This window comes from Eptatretus burgeri, chromosome 7, assembly GCF_056783735.1.
Source record: "Eptatretus burgeri isolate ZD-2024b chromosome 7, Ebu_testis_v1, whole genome shotgun sequence".
Lineage (NCBI taxonomy): Eukaryota > Metazoa > Chordata > Myxini > Myxiniformes > Myxinidae > Eptatretus > Eptatretus burgeri.
The window spans coordinates 12,825,995-12,841,337 of record NC_140967.1 but is presented as its reverse complement, the minus strand read 5'-3'; the positions used below and the strand labels follow the sequence as shown (position 1 = coordinate 12,841,337).

Below are 15,343 nucleotides of genomic sequence, written 5' to 3'. Positions count from 1 at the left end.
TCATTTTGCCGACCGCGGAAGAATGACAGGCAAAGTCAACCCCACCTGGCATTAACTCAACAGCTGAATGGCATTTGAACTCAGGATCCTCAGATCCCAAGCCCACCACCCAAACCATTAAGCCAACACCAGGCATTATCGACAGCATCACACAACAGAAATTCTCTCATCCCCTCTTCCTGTTCAGCCTGGAGTTCCTCAATGCAGCGTTCTTGGCCATGTTTTTTTTTTTCTGGTATTCATCAATGATCTCTTTGCATCTCTGGAAAGTCCTCTTTATCTCTTTGCTGATGACTCCGCCCTCTGCCGTACCATCTTTCATCCCTCAGATCAGCAAGCATCAGCTTCTTCGCTCTCTGCAGATCTGGATAAAATCACAAGCTGGTCAAACACATGGAACATGTCTTTCAATCCTGACAAATCTCACACTCTCACTATGTCTGTCCAAAAGAACCATCTGGACCCCCCCCCCCCATCTACTTTCCCAACAATCCTCTTGAAGAAGTCTTTTGATTCAAGCTGTTGGGTCTCACGATCTGCCATGATCTTTCAAGGGAAAGCCACATTTCCAAGCTGGCCTCAAAAGCCAGCCGCCGACTGGGAATCCTCCATCATGCAAAGTCCTTCCTTGGCACACTTGAGCTCATGGCCACATACAAAGCTTTCATCCACAGCCTGATGGAGTACTGCTATCCCGTCTGGGCTGGTGCTTCCGCCTCTCACCTTTTTCGGCATCACGGTGTGGAAACCAAGGCATTGAGGATCATTGGTAACTTCCACGATGAAGCTGAGTCTTGGGGTCTCTCACTCTCTCACCACAGGCACAAAACAGTGGTGTTTCTGTCTTCTGCAGTCTCCTCTCCCGCCTCGCCTCCCTGCTCTGTCTGTGATCTGTCCCCCCCAAATTTCCGCAGGGCGCTCAAGGTCCGCCAGCAACCCCCACATGATGAAACTACCAAAATCAGGAATCACTGCTCACCTTCACTCTTTCATTCCTCTATTTTCTTGCCTCTGGAACACTGATTGTACACTCATTCGTCGATAGTTTTAGCAAGATATGGACTCAAAGAAATGCACATTATAACGTGGAACACTTGATGTCATTTAATGAAATGCCTGGTGTTGGCTTAATGGTTCGGGTGGTGGGCTTGGGAACTTAGGATCCTGAGTTCAAATTCCACTGGGCTGTTGAATTAATACCAGGTGGGGTTGACTCTGCCTGTCATCCTTCCGAGGTCAGCAAAATGAGTGCCAATTTGCTGGTATCCCGTGTCGGAGTGGCGACCCATCCAGAATTGTGCCCAAAAGTCAAGGGGACTGCTTGGGGAGCACCAATGCTCTGCACAAAGTATGGTCCCAATGGATGGATAAAATGATCATTAGAATTTAGAATTTTACTTTCCGTGCTTTCAGTTTCCCAAATGTAGAAATAAGCTCCTTCAGGTCAATATTTTGTGCAATTCCTTTTTGTGTTGACGAGGTGGATAGCCCAACAAGTGTTTGCTGCATCATTGAGGAACAGATGTATGTTTTCATCAACTTCAGCTTGGAAAAACTTTGCTCACCATTGGCCACAGAAACAGGTAAAGTGAAGAGAATGCAGAGAACAAACAATGTGTTGGGGCCATTATCTGTGAGGTTATTTTTTTAGAAAAAAAGATCAAAACATCTTGTGGTCGTGCCAACTTTGGAACTCGTCCAGCAATGGCTCACGATTCACTCGCTGTCCTCAACGAATACCAACACCGAACGTGCAGACTGCCCAGCTCTCTCCACCCCTTTGCTGTTTTTACATTGCGATCGTGCACCATTGGTTCTCACTGGGAGGCTTGAGCCCGGACACGTCCACCATTGCCAACAGTTTTCAGGTGGCGTTTGTGGCTCTTACTTCAATGCATGATCATGGGGCGTACTTCTGGCATTCTCAGAAGTAACGTCATTAATCGCTTGTTTCCTCCACCACCGATGGTGAAGGAGGTTATGCTTGCACCCCTCTCTGTCTGTTTGTTTGTTTGTCTGTCTGTGTGCAGGATATCTCAAAAAGGTGTGGACGGATTTGGATGAAACTTGGTGGACAGGTTGTATTGGGTGTGTGACCACGACAAAAGGATTCCATTTTGGTAAAGATCGGAATCCGGATCTGTATATACTATATATATATATATATATATATATATATATATATATATATATATATATATATATATATATATATACATACATGTATACACTGTTGAGGGGCAGGAGAGGAAAACAAAACAGTGGGGAACAGAGACATGACATTTGTGGAAGGAAGCGGGATGGGGCATTGAACATGGGGAATACAAGATGGACACGACAGGGAATTTCATGAAGGAAAGCAGGGAATTTGAACGAGGTGGGGTTGGAGTGGATTAACGTGTGGTTTGTATGGGAGAAGACAAGAGGTGGTGGTGAACAGCCATTTTGAAGACCTGGAGAGAAGAGTGGGATTGAAGAGAGTATGGGAGTTTGTTCCAAAGGCGAGAAAAAAGAGAAATGAAAGAGTGAACATGAGCAATGATTCTTGATTTTGATAGTTTTAGCAGAAGGAGGTTGCTGGAGGACCTTGAGCGCGATGCGGAAATATGGAGGTTGGGGGGGGGGGAATATCACAGATAGAGTGGGGGTGGGGGGGCAAGGCCAGAGAGGAGACGATAGAAGACAGAAAGACCAGCGACCTGCCTGTGGTGAGTGAATGAGAGACCCATGGACTCAGCCTCATCGTGGAAGATGCCAATGATCCTAAATGCCCTGGTTTCCACAGCGTGAAGCCGATAAAGGTGAGAGGTGGGAGCACCGGACCAGAAGGGAGAGCGGTACTACATCAGGCTGCAGACAAAAGCTTCGTATGTGGTCAAGAGCTCAGGTGGGCCTCGGAAGGGCTTTGCATAATGAAGGATGCCCAGTTGGTGGCTGGCTTTGGAGGCCAGGTTGGAATTGTGGCTTTCCCTTGAAAGATCATGGCAGATAGTGAGACTCAGAAGCTTGAATGAATGGATTTCTTCAAGAGGATTGTTGAGAAAGTAGATGGGGGGGTGGGGGTGGGGGTTCCAGATGGCTCTTTCAGAGAGACATTGTGAGAGTGTGAGATTTGTGAGGAATGAAAAACATGTTCCACGTGTTGGACCAGCTTGTGATTTTGTTTTCATTGGACCAGCTTGTGATTATATGCAGATCTGCAGAGAGCAAAGGAGCTGCTGCTTACTAGTCCGGGAGCCAACCGATCAAAATTAAAAAAAAATTGCCCGGTCTGCTATAAAATTTTTGTGTTGATTTTCATAAAGAGACACCCTTTGAGTATATGAAAACCAATGTTGGCAATGGTGAAACCCTTGCGCAACAACACAGTCAACACTTTTGCGAGCCCCCTCTGATAACAAAATGTTGGCAAAAGCGAAGATGTAGGATGGGGGTAGGGGTAATTCATATTGTCCTAAAATCATAACCACTAAACCTATATACACAAATGACCCCTCATATTAAAGAGGAGTTCATTTCCTATATCACAATTGGTGTAGATTTAACCTACCTACAATTGACAAGGTTATATGTCAAACAACAAAAGATTTATGCAACTCAGAAATGCTTGACTATCAATGGGGTCAGGAACAAGAACATACTTTTACATGCCATGGTTTTAAGGAAGATAAAATTAGAAATGGATTAACACAATATTGTGACATGAAACATCCTCTTCAGAGGAAGAGTCACTCTCTGAAACAACTCCACCACATGAACCTCTCTGACCAAGGCATATGCATGTCACTCAGCAAGGCACAGCAGCCTTTTTGCATGAACATCGTTTCAGACATTTGGATAATTTGAACATGCAAGACACCGTTTTGTCTATGTTTGGCTTGGCTGGCTTAGACATGAGAATTGGGACCAGTTTTCCATTGATAAGGGTTCTGCCAAATGTTGTGGCTGGGGGAAGTGCTCGGTCACTGAGATGTGCACGTCTATACAGAAGCAATTGATACAATGCTCTTAAAACAAGGAAGTAAAACGCATCTTCTGTTGCTGGCAGTGACCTAAGGTCTAATTTTGAAGAGACAAACATATGCTGCCTGAGGGTATCCAAACAGCTGAACCCTTTTTGGCCATGCAGAGCAGTCCAGTATACTCTGGCCTCATCAATGACACATTCTGTTGCTGCCATTTCACTATCTCTTCCAAAATCAACAAGGTGGGGAAGGTTTCCTATCAGTCCCAGAGAAACCTGTGCCGCTCTTCTTTTCACAGGAACACAGGCATCATCCCAACTGACTGGAAGAGGGGCCTTGTTGTCCCTCTCTGGAAAGGGAAGGGTGATCGCCAAGACTGCAACAACTACCGAGGGGTGACGCTGCTCTCAGTGCCGGGCAAGGTCTTTGCTCGGATAATTCTTGATAGGGTTCGCCACCATCTGCTTGAGCACCAGCGTCCAGAGCAGTCAGGCTTTACACCAAATATGTTAACGATTGACCATATCCTTGCACTTCGTGTCCTCGCCGAACGCAGACGAGAGTTTTGGCAGGGGCTGCTTGCAGCCTATGTTGATCTCTGTAAAGCGTTCGATTCAGTGAATCGGGATGTCCTCTGGAGGATTCTTGGTCTTCGTGGGGTGCCACCGAAACTGATCGATCTGATGTCTGAACTCTACTCTGGTACTGAGAGTGCTGTGAAGTGTGGTGGTACCATCTCTGACTTATTTCCAGTTGTTACTGGAGTTCGTCAGGGATGTGTACTTGCCCCCACACTTTTCAGCACTTGTATGGACTGGATTTTAGGGAGGATGTCGGAGAGATCAAGTTGCGATGCATCGTTTGGCAATGTCAAGATCTCGGACCTTGATTTTGCAGATGATGCAGTCATCTTTGCGGAGACTTTAGACATCCTCTTGGGGGCCCTCGAGGTGCTGAATGAGGAGTCAGAGCCGTTGGGATTACGGATTTCTTGGGTCAAAACTAAGATCCAGGCTTTCGGTGACATCTTGGATGCTGCTGTCCTGTCTGTGTCTGTTTGTGGTGAGGATGTTGAGGTCGTGGATAGATTCACTTACCTTGGCAGTGATATTCATGTCTCCGCAGGTTGTGAGCCGGAGGTCAATAGACGTCTGGGTCGGGCCTGGGGAGTCATGGATTCACTGGATCATGGGGTGTGGCGCTGCCGGTACCTGTGCGGGAGGACGAAAGTCCGAGTCTTCAGGTCCTTGGTACTTCCAGTCTTGCTCTATGGGTGCGAGACTTGGACTTTGACCAAGGATCTGAGACGGAGACTTAATTCCTTTGGTACCAGGTCTCTTTGAAGAATCCTTGGCTATCGCTGGTCGGATTTTGTGTCCAACGAGCGGTTGCTGAGAGAGACTCGGATGAGATTTGTTACCTGCATAGTCCGTGAGCGTCAGCTGCGGCTGTATGGACATGTGGCTCGTTTTCCTGACGCTGATCCTGCTCACCAGATTCTCTCAGCGAGGGAGTCTCATGAGTGGAGGAGGCCAGTGGGCTGACCACGTGCCTCATGGTTGCAGCAGGTTGACCATCATCTCAAGGAGATGGGGATGGGCCTGGCATCTGCCTGGGGGATGGCCAGACGGAGGCCCCTGGAGTACCGGCGGAAAGTGGACGCAGCGACGCGCTGTTCTGGCACATGCTCCCATACCTGACCTGACCTCTTCTTTTCCCCTTCTGAATGGGTAGCTCACTGTGTCACATCCACACAACACATATGTGCACAGAAGTGTAGCTGTGACATCAAGAGGATTTTCTGGTACTTCCTGCTCAACACTTCTACCAGCTCATGAATAGGTAGGTATTGATTCTGCCGTTGTATCCAGAGTTCTTGCAATGTGTTCAAGCAGCAGAAGTGATATATACACAGCATAATTATGTCTGTATCTGTTGCATGCACAACAGCTCGATGGTGATCAAGATATTCCACACAATATGCAAGATGAGCAATAATCCTTGTGTCTGCCTCTTCATGTTCTTCACAAGGTAAGTCCAGAACTGAACTTGATGCTGATGTGATGGAAAGAGTGTGACCTTTGTTTTCCATCATACCACCAATAATGATGGTCACTCCATCTGGAATAGCTTCAGGACTCTCACAAAGGGAAGTGCCAATGAAGTTCTGAAGATTTCCTTTATTTCTTGGATTCTTCATGAATAAATTCCAGTCCGGAATTTCTAGACTCTTGGATGGTGAGAATTGTCTTGCCTGGTCTGTCTGGTTTCTCCTCTGCTGCTCATGACCCTTCAAAGTATGGCTATCATCAAAATCATACTGATCACCAATGATGTTGACACAGTTGCACATTTCAGGTTTCAACTGCAGGAGCTTGCGAAGATACAGCTGGGGAAGTTCACCAAATGTTTTTGCACCCATTTTTTGGTATTTATTTACAAATGCCATTGTGTCTACCAGATAAACTGTGTATAGGTCACTCTGTGGTAATGATGGCAGCTGTAAAACAACATCCTGCTCAGCTTCAGCAATTAGCACTGCCACGAAATCAGACTTGTTGCCTTTGCGCATTACAAACCCCTGTGCTAAGCGTGGATCAACCTCAAACAGGGATGATGGATAGTCTGTCCACTCATGGGAAAATGCAATCTGTCTTGTGACTGGGTCAGCATCTCGATAGAAACACAGCACACGTGTAGTTGCAGTCTCATCTTGATAGATCCTGATTAAACTCTGTTTCCTTGATGGGTTTGATTTCTTCTGTGAGGAGAAAGTTACCAGCTTCAGTGGTTCAATCTTAATAGAGACCACCTCTTCTGCTTTCATAATGGCTTCCATGCCCTTAGCTTGAGCATGGACCAAGTCTTTTGAAGCATCCTTCTCACCAGTTGCTCTATTGAGCAGATCCACTTGGTTGTTACACTGGAATGGGTTTATCATCTGCTGGCATATCACTTTCTTGATCTCCTCAACATGCATATGTTCTTCTGTTGCCTGCTTATGTGTTTCTCCATGATGAGTAGATTCCTGTTGGCCTAGATTAGCCATAGACTTTATGTTCTCTGATACAGCTGTGAGAAATGGTGCTGTCTTCACATATTTATCTCGAGCAGCTGGTGCCTGAGATATGCGTTTGAACAGAGATGTCTTCCCTTCATTGTCGTATGTCTGCTCCAGGGCCATGTCACTCCAAACACCATTGAATTTTCCTTTGGAAGAGTGAACTGTGAAGTACCCAACCTGGATCCAGCAAACCTTAACCGAACTGTGTTCAATAGAGTAAGAGGATTTTGGGGGTAGGGGTAACTTTGGTTGACAAAAATGTTAATTTTCTCTTTAAAAATTGATAGAACTCACTCAAATTTGCTGTTTTAATTAGTCATGGATACCATGTTCATATCACATTAAGAGAAATTAGTATTCTAATGCAGCATCTGCCTATGATAAGAAAAGTTCTAAAGGCCATCTTCAAAAAACGTTATTTTTAAGGCATTTTTCACAAAATTATGTACTTTTACGAGGTTTACTTTCACAAAGGCAATTTTTTTTTTGTCATTTTACAATGCACTGATTGAATTCTTACATTTAGTTCACATTTATTTTTCATGAATGTGATTTTTTAATTTTTTTAGAAATTTTATTGACAATTGCTGTTTTATCAAATTTTTCAAATCTTCCTCAAACAAAAACGTCCGCCAAAATTTTTCGCAAGAGCTTATGAATTGCCAACATTGGTTTTCATGAACTGCAAACATATATCTAAACATCCTGGGGGTGTAAAATTTTATAGCAGAGGCTGTAAGGTCCAACCCTAAAACAGCCTCGTACACAGGTTGGCTCCCGGACTATACCGATCTGAGGGATGACAGATGGTACGGCAGTGGGAGGAGTCATCAGCAAAGAGACGAAGAGGATTTTTCAGAGTCAGAAAGATCATTGATGAAAACCAATAAAAAAGAACAGGGTCCAGAACGCAGCCTTGAGGAACTCCAGCCTGGACAGGAAGAGGGGATGAGATAACTTCATTAATTAATCGCCAAATGTAAGCTGCGACAGGAGTGGAAGCCTGCGAGCCATGAGTGGAGATGTCCTTGGACACCATAGGAATGGAGTTTGGTGGGCAGGGCAGGGTGCCAGACCGTATCGAAAGCATGTGATATGTCAAGGGAGATAGCTCTGATTTCATGTTTGGAATTTGAGGATGTCCATCCATTGTTGGGAAAGGAGAAGCTGCATATCCATGGTAGAGTGACCTGGTCAGAATATAAATTGATGATCGGAAATCAAGCCATTGTAGAAGAGGAAGGATTTAATGTCTGAAGTGATGATGGATTCCATAACCTCAATGATGATTGGGAGAAAGCTGATTGGTCTGTAGTTGCAGGGATTTGTTTTTGCACCATTTTATGCAGGGTGGTAATGTTTACTGATTTCCAAGCAGATGGCAAATGACCTTGAGCAAACGAGTGAGTGAATAGAACAGAGAGAGAGCATGAGCAAGAGCAGAGGAGCAGGTTTTTAGGACACGTGGGCTGATGCCGTCTGGACCGGTTGCAGAATCTGAGTCGAGGTTTAACAGCAAACTCTCCACCTTGTCAGAAGAAAAGTACACAGAGTCCAGGAGCCGCTGCGTGCGACTGGGTAAGGTGGGTATAGAAAGTGTTGGGTTTGGGACACAAGATTTAGAAGCAAACACTGAGTTTAGGTATTCAGCCTTTTCACGTGCATTGTCAACTGTGCGGTCATTTGAGGTAAGTGAGGGGATGGAGGGGGGACATACACCAGAAAAAAGATGTAACTAGACACCATCCGGATTTGGAGGAGGGAGAGAGGTTCGAGAGTTCAGATTTGAGATGAGAAAGATGTTGTTTTCCTCCTCTCCTGAGGGTAGACACACACTTGTTCTGAGCTTTGGTGAAGGAACTGAGATTTCCTTCAGTTGGATTGGCCTTCCATGAAGTGAAGGCAAGTTGTTTCAGGACAACTTCCTCGCCACAAGCTTCAGTGTCCCACGCGTGGGAGGAAGGGTAGGGCAAGTGAAGACGAGATGGGATAAATCTGTCAATGAGAGAAAGCAAATTTCTTTGAAAGAATTCCCAGGACGAGTTTATATCGGAGAAAGTGGAGATGGGAGACCAGTCTAGAAGTTTGATGGCTGCTTAAAGTTCCTGCCAGTCAGCCTGAGTGTAATGCCAGACTCGACGGTGCTGAGGTCCTTCTCTAATAACAGCCAGAGAGATGTTTACGTTGACAAGCACATGGTCAGAAGAACCGATTGGAGCAGAGAAAGAACAGCAGATATTTTCAGGGAAATTGGTCAAAACTAGTTCCAGAAGAGAAGGAGTACCGCTGGTTGAGATCCGAGTCGGGAAGTTGACATTGAGTCAGTCCCAATGAGTCGCAGAAGTCTTTTGCTAAAGTTCAATGGCAGGTGAGAGAGGTACCCACACCCGGCCAACTGGCATGATGACAATTGAAGTCAGGACATAAGACGAAGAGAGAGTTCAGATGAGAGGATAGAAGTTGGTCCATGTTTTCGGTGAGCGAGATGTAAATGGAGTCATCACTGTTTGGTGGACGGTATAACACACACATAAACATGCGGTGGTAGTGGAGAGTAAGCCGTAGCCAGAGGTATTCCTGTGGGTGTGGGAGGAGAGAGGGCAGTGAATGGAGAGTGGGGAATAGAGTTTTTGATGAAGAGAGCAACTCCACCACCAGGACGAGGCTCAGGTCTGTCATTCCGGAGAAGGGAGTAACCAGGGAGAGATACATGGGAGTCAGGGACATCTTGAAGGAGGAAGGTTTCTGTTAAGCAGATTATATTTGGTTTGTCAGTGACAACCTGTATGGAAAGATCTATCCGGTTTGAGCGAAGGTCCCAGATGTTTGAGGTCCACACTGTTAAAGAAGAGGGAGGGGAAGAGGCGCTGGGTGCAGGGGAGGGCAGAGGGAGGGTAGGACAAGGGAGGAGCAGGGCGGGGAGGTAAGGAGAGTTTTTGGAAGTGTGTGGGATTGCAGAAGAGCGAGGGGAGAGGGCCAGATGAGTACTTGGTCGTGGTCTGGTAGCAATTCGTGATCTGCCAGAATGTACGAGAATTAATTATTTTTCTAAGTGATTCTTCACCACTGAGATCGGGCGAATAACGATATATAGCATGATATTACAAAAATGTATTGAGCCCGAAATGTTCTCGTGGATCAGGCATGACGTGACAGAGGTATGCGCTCCACCGAGTGACTTCGAGTTGACTTTTGTAATGTCATGAATCCTTCTTTCATTCATTACTTGCCACTCCCAAATTTTGCTGCTCTTGACGACCATCTATTTTGCCTCGTGGTCGCAGTGGCCTTGCCATCATCGCAGGTGAGGCGGGATCTCAGCCTTCTACGGATCCTCATTTGTTCTTGCATCCCATGCCCTTTCAACTCTCAATCCCTTCTCTACTCTGGCAGAATGCACACAATCTTCCAGTAACTCAATCATCATTAACCCAAGTCTATGCTTGCTACACACCTGTAGTGCTTTGTAGCTCTTTTTATTGACCTGCAGAATAACACCCCTGTGGAAATCTAATCCTTCTTTTCAATCCAGTGTTTCAAGGATGCGGAAACCACCATCTTATGCCATCTACCACCCTTACCCATTAACTCTTCTGCACTCACGATTTTATAAATCTCCTTCTTCCACACAACCTTTATTGGTTCCTCTTATCTGCAATTTGTGATTGTTTGTCCATTCGTCCCATGTCTGCCTTTCCCTCACTGCCCCATTTACGTCCGATGCTGTTCCACCTTGCTCTCACTGAGCCCTCCTTATGCACGAAATTTTCTTTCATTTGTGCGTTTTCTTTATTGACCTATCTACGGCTGCTGTGCTCCATCCCCATGGCAATTACGTGCATGATATTTCTGCAGAAACTCTCGACTGCGTTCGGTGAGGACCCGAAGAGCAAGGATACGGTCAATCGTTGACCTCTTTGGTGTAAAGCGTGACTGCTCTGGACGCTGGTGCTCAAGCAGATGGTGGCGAACCCTATCAAGAATTATCCGAGCAAAGTCCTTGCCCAGCAATGAAAGCAGCGTAACCCCTCGGTAGTTGTTGCAATCTTGGCGATCACCCTTCCCTTTCCAGAGAGGGACAACAAGGCTCATATTCCAGTCAGTTGGGATGATGCCTGTGTTCCAGGTAGAGCACAGAAGTGCATGTAACGACACAAGTACAGAATTTCCACCAGCCTTGAGAAGTTAAGCATCGATCACTCAGATCCCTGGAGCTTTACCCATTTCAACTGGTTCACTGGAGTCTATGTTTCCACAAACGAAGGTGGACCACAGTTGATTGGAGGGTCAGCATTAGGTATAATAACACCCCTGACATCCAAATTGACAGCTGGTGGATCAGCCTGGTACAGCCGCACAAAGCAACCGGCCCAGCGTGCCTTCACTTCGGACTCATCGGTCAAGAGCCCACCACCCTCTGCTCTAACTACAGTACACAGAGGGATGGGCTTGGATGAACGCAATGCGCGAATTCCCCTGTAAGCTGGATGAGAATCACTTGACCACAGGTGATGCTCTACCCCTCACAGATTCCTCACACATAGGCCTCCTTGTCCACCCTCAGTGCACGTACAGTTTTATGCCTCAGCTCCCTGAAGAGCTCAGCTCTGCCATTCAGCCTGGCCCTGCTTCTCTGGTCAATGGTATCCAGTGTCCCTCGAGAGACAAAATTCTTCTTCGCCCCACGGTGAGTTCCAAGATATCCAGAGGCAACATCAATGATGGTGGTCTTGAAGGCACTCCACAACACGTCAGAATACCCAAAGCACCCAGACCCCCCAAATCTCTACTCAGTCTGTTCACAAACTCCTCAGATACACTCTCATCCATGAGCTTGCCAACATTCAGCCAAGGCTGGGATGGTACCGTTTTCCTGGATTTAAGCTGCAACTTCAGTTGCTACAATAAGCCTGTGGTCAGTATTGAGGAACTGAGCACTCCGGTAGACCTTGCAGTTCTGGATCATCCTCCAGTGAGCATCAACGAGCACATGGTCAATCTCCTTTGCCACACCGCTAGCATTGTAATACCAAATCCAGCGATGAGCCTGTGGCCGCTTTAACCATGAACCAGCCACCCTATTCCGTGACTTCTTGCAAAGTCAAGGAACTTGGAGCTATTCTGGTTCACAGTTCCAGACCCACTGGGACCAACACATGTCCCGTAACCATCCCTATCAGTTCTAGTCGATGGATTGAAATCTCCCAAGACTAGAAGAGTATCTTGCTTGGGGCAATGACCAACCACAGACTCGAGCGTGGCATAGAATGCGTCCTTCACGGTGAGATCACTCAGTCGGAACATATACAGAGACCAGGGAAATGACACCCAAGGAGTGACGAATCCTTAATCTCATAATACGCTCGTTGACCGGTGTTACCTCACTTATTGAAGTCAGCTTTTTGGACACAGCTACAGCAACTCCTTGAGTATGGTAACCATCAGAGCAACCAGACCAATAATTAAATAGGTGTGACCACCCACCATGATCTCGGCACAATCTGGTCTCCGAACCTCAGAGAGAGCTGCAATACCGATATCCAAACACTTGAGCTCAGATGATAACAGAGACAGGTGATCATCCTCTCTTAGGGATAGGACATTCCAAGCACCCACCCAAGGGACTGCCTTCGATGACACCTGGTGGACATCATGAAAGGACTCCACCAAATCCGTTAATGGGAAAACAGATAAATAAGTCATCTGATACGTGATACATTCCTTCGCCATCTCTCAGAGCGAAAGTAGGGGGTGGAAGGTGGATGGTGAGCCAATGTTTTTTGGTGTTTTAAAATATTTGGAAAACAGAGTTTGTCGGTGGGAACATTAAATCACAAACAATTCTGCCTTTGTGCATTTGTCTGAAACAAGGAATGGGAAACTCCTGGGAGCAACATGTACCAGAGACAATATTGACTGCTTGAGCTTTCCGGTAAATAAAACACAGCAATAAAGAAAATAACGAACGACACTCGGTAGAGCACATAACTCCACCAATCTGAACAGTTTATGTTTTGTATCGCACTTTTTGGCCGGATCTGCATCCGGACCCGAACCAAAATCTAATTGGCTTGTTCATGTCTCCGAGCCAACTCATCCACCTTGCTTTGTCATAATCCGTCCACAACTTGAGATATGCTCTGCATCATTTTTTGCTACGTACCATCTCTCAATGGTGAAGAATCGCTGAAGAAATTCTAGTATCCGGATCTGAATCTGGATCATCACGAAAATCGAATCAATTGGTCCTGATTACACACACAGCCTGTCCACCAAGTTTCATCCGAATACATCTGTAACTTTTTTGAGATATCTTGCTCACAGACATAGACAGACAGACAGATAGACAGGCAGACAAATGGGTGAAAACATATCCTCCATACACCTGCAGTGACGGAAGTAAAAAGTAAAACATGAACTCTCAAGCTCAACAAATATATGATTAGACAGCACAGAGCTAAAAGCGGAGCATGGATCATCTGAAAATTAATCATAAGAATGCACAAGGTAGAGTGACCGACGCAAAAGAGACTGAGTGAATGGGAGGTAGGTCAACGTTTTCCTATTTCACAGCAACAGTGCAAGGATTGCATGAAGATTCAAAGGCATCATTGTTTGACTTTACATGTATGGAAATGCAAGAACCACATCTGCTGTGCTTGGAATTTTAGACACAAGAGTTTCCAGAATTTGCACAGAACCTCGTTTTCGGTAACACGATAGCCAGTGCAAAATTATGAGGCACAATCATTTGAATTAAGAACCATCATCGTCTATCCAATTAGAGCACGGCACAATTGGGGGTCAACGGCGCTCAGAGATGCCGCCCACCCTACGATTCACTGCATGGGTTCGATAACCTGACCGACGCTCCCAGCTGGTGCGATCGACCCAAGTCTGCTATCGTGTCCTTGCACGATACTCGGAGAACAAAAGGACATCATAGCACAAGCTCTGCAAAAGCAAGTTCCCACGGTTCCATGGCCTTTGCAATTCCTGCAGTGGGCAGATGGCCTTTGGTGGTCTAATTGTTTTGCTAAGCAAACAACAAGCAATTATATTAGATAGTATGAATAAGGTAAAGTATACAGCATAAAAACCACAGACACACTGCCCAGAAATAAAAGGTGTCAGGGAAAGATGGAGAGAGAGAGAGAGAGAGAGAGAGAGAGAGAGAGAGAGAGAGAGAGAGAGAGAGAGAGAGAGAGAGAGAGAGAGAGAGAGAGAGAGAGAGAGAGAGAGAGAGAGAGAGAGAGAGAGAGAGAGAGAGAGAGAGAGAGAGAGAGAGAGAGAGAGAGAGAGAGAGAGAGAGAGAGAGAGAGAGAGAGAGAGAGAGAGAGAGAGAGAGAGAGAGAGAGAGAGAGAGAGAGAGAGAGAGAGAGAGAGAGAGAGAGAGAGAGAGAGAGAGAGAGAGAGAGAGAGAGAGAGAGAGAGAGAGAGAGAGAGAGAGAGATAGAGAGAGAGAGGGGGGAGGGAGGTTGGGCTAGATTGTTAAACAATAGAGAAAATAGGTCACGAAGAAACTAATTTCAAAAGTGCAGGTACCGAGCTCAGGTTTCTCAACAAACAAGGCTCTTGAATCATCCCACAAAGATCGTAAAAATGAAAGAGATGTTCATAGCCTGATGAGTGGGAGACTTCTGCATACTCAAACCCAAAAGCAAAATCAAAACACTCAACAACTGTCGAGACTCAATACATTTCCTACTTATTATATCTGATTGGCCATAGCTTTGCGGAGATACACTGCTGAATTGGTTGAAAGTCGGTTTGTTCACTACAATCTCCACGACACAATCGACAAATGGCATTCCTCAGTTTGTAAATGCCAAATGTCCTTCTGTGAGGGCATGTGGAAAACTTCAAGTTACTTCGATTTGCATTCTGGGGATGTCGGAGAGTAATTTGGAAAACTTCATGTCACTAAGGACATGTTGTGCAGACGAATCCCTTGATAGGCCTACGGTATCAACATGAAACCTTCATCAAGCAAATGCCGAATTGCAGCAAATTCGAATGGTTCCTCCTCGACTCACAATGAAGAAGTGAAAGATTTCAATTGTGTGCACCGTGCAATTCTGTGCAGACAGACAGCTGGGTAACCCAGTTGACACCTGCCTTCGGCGACCTTCACCAATACCTCAAGCTTTGAACCTTTCGGTCCAAACTTGGACAAATGGCATGATGTATCTTGTAAATACCAAATGTCCTTCTGTGATCATTTGCATTCAGATGATGGTTGTTTGTACTATTCAACCAATGCAAACAACAATCATGCACGCACGCAGTATACACAAATTAGACAAATCATGAA

The 15,343-nt window shown here is 45.8% G+C and overlaps 1 protein-coding gene across 6 annotated transcripts in view; it reads right to left on the bottom strand.

The window, feature by feature from the left end:
• Positions 1 to 15,343, bottom strand: part of LOC147022689 (ral GTPase-activating protein subunit alpha-1-like) — a 226,012-nt gene that overhangs the window by 14,400 nt on the left and 196,269 nt on the right. The window lies entirely within an intron of this gene.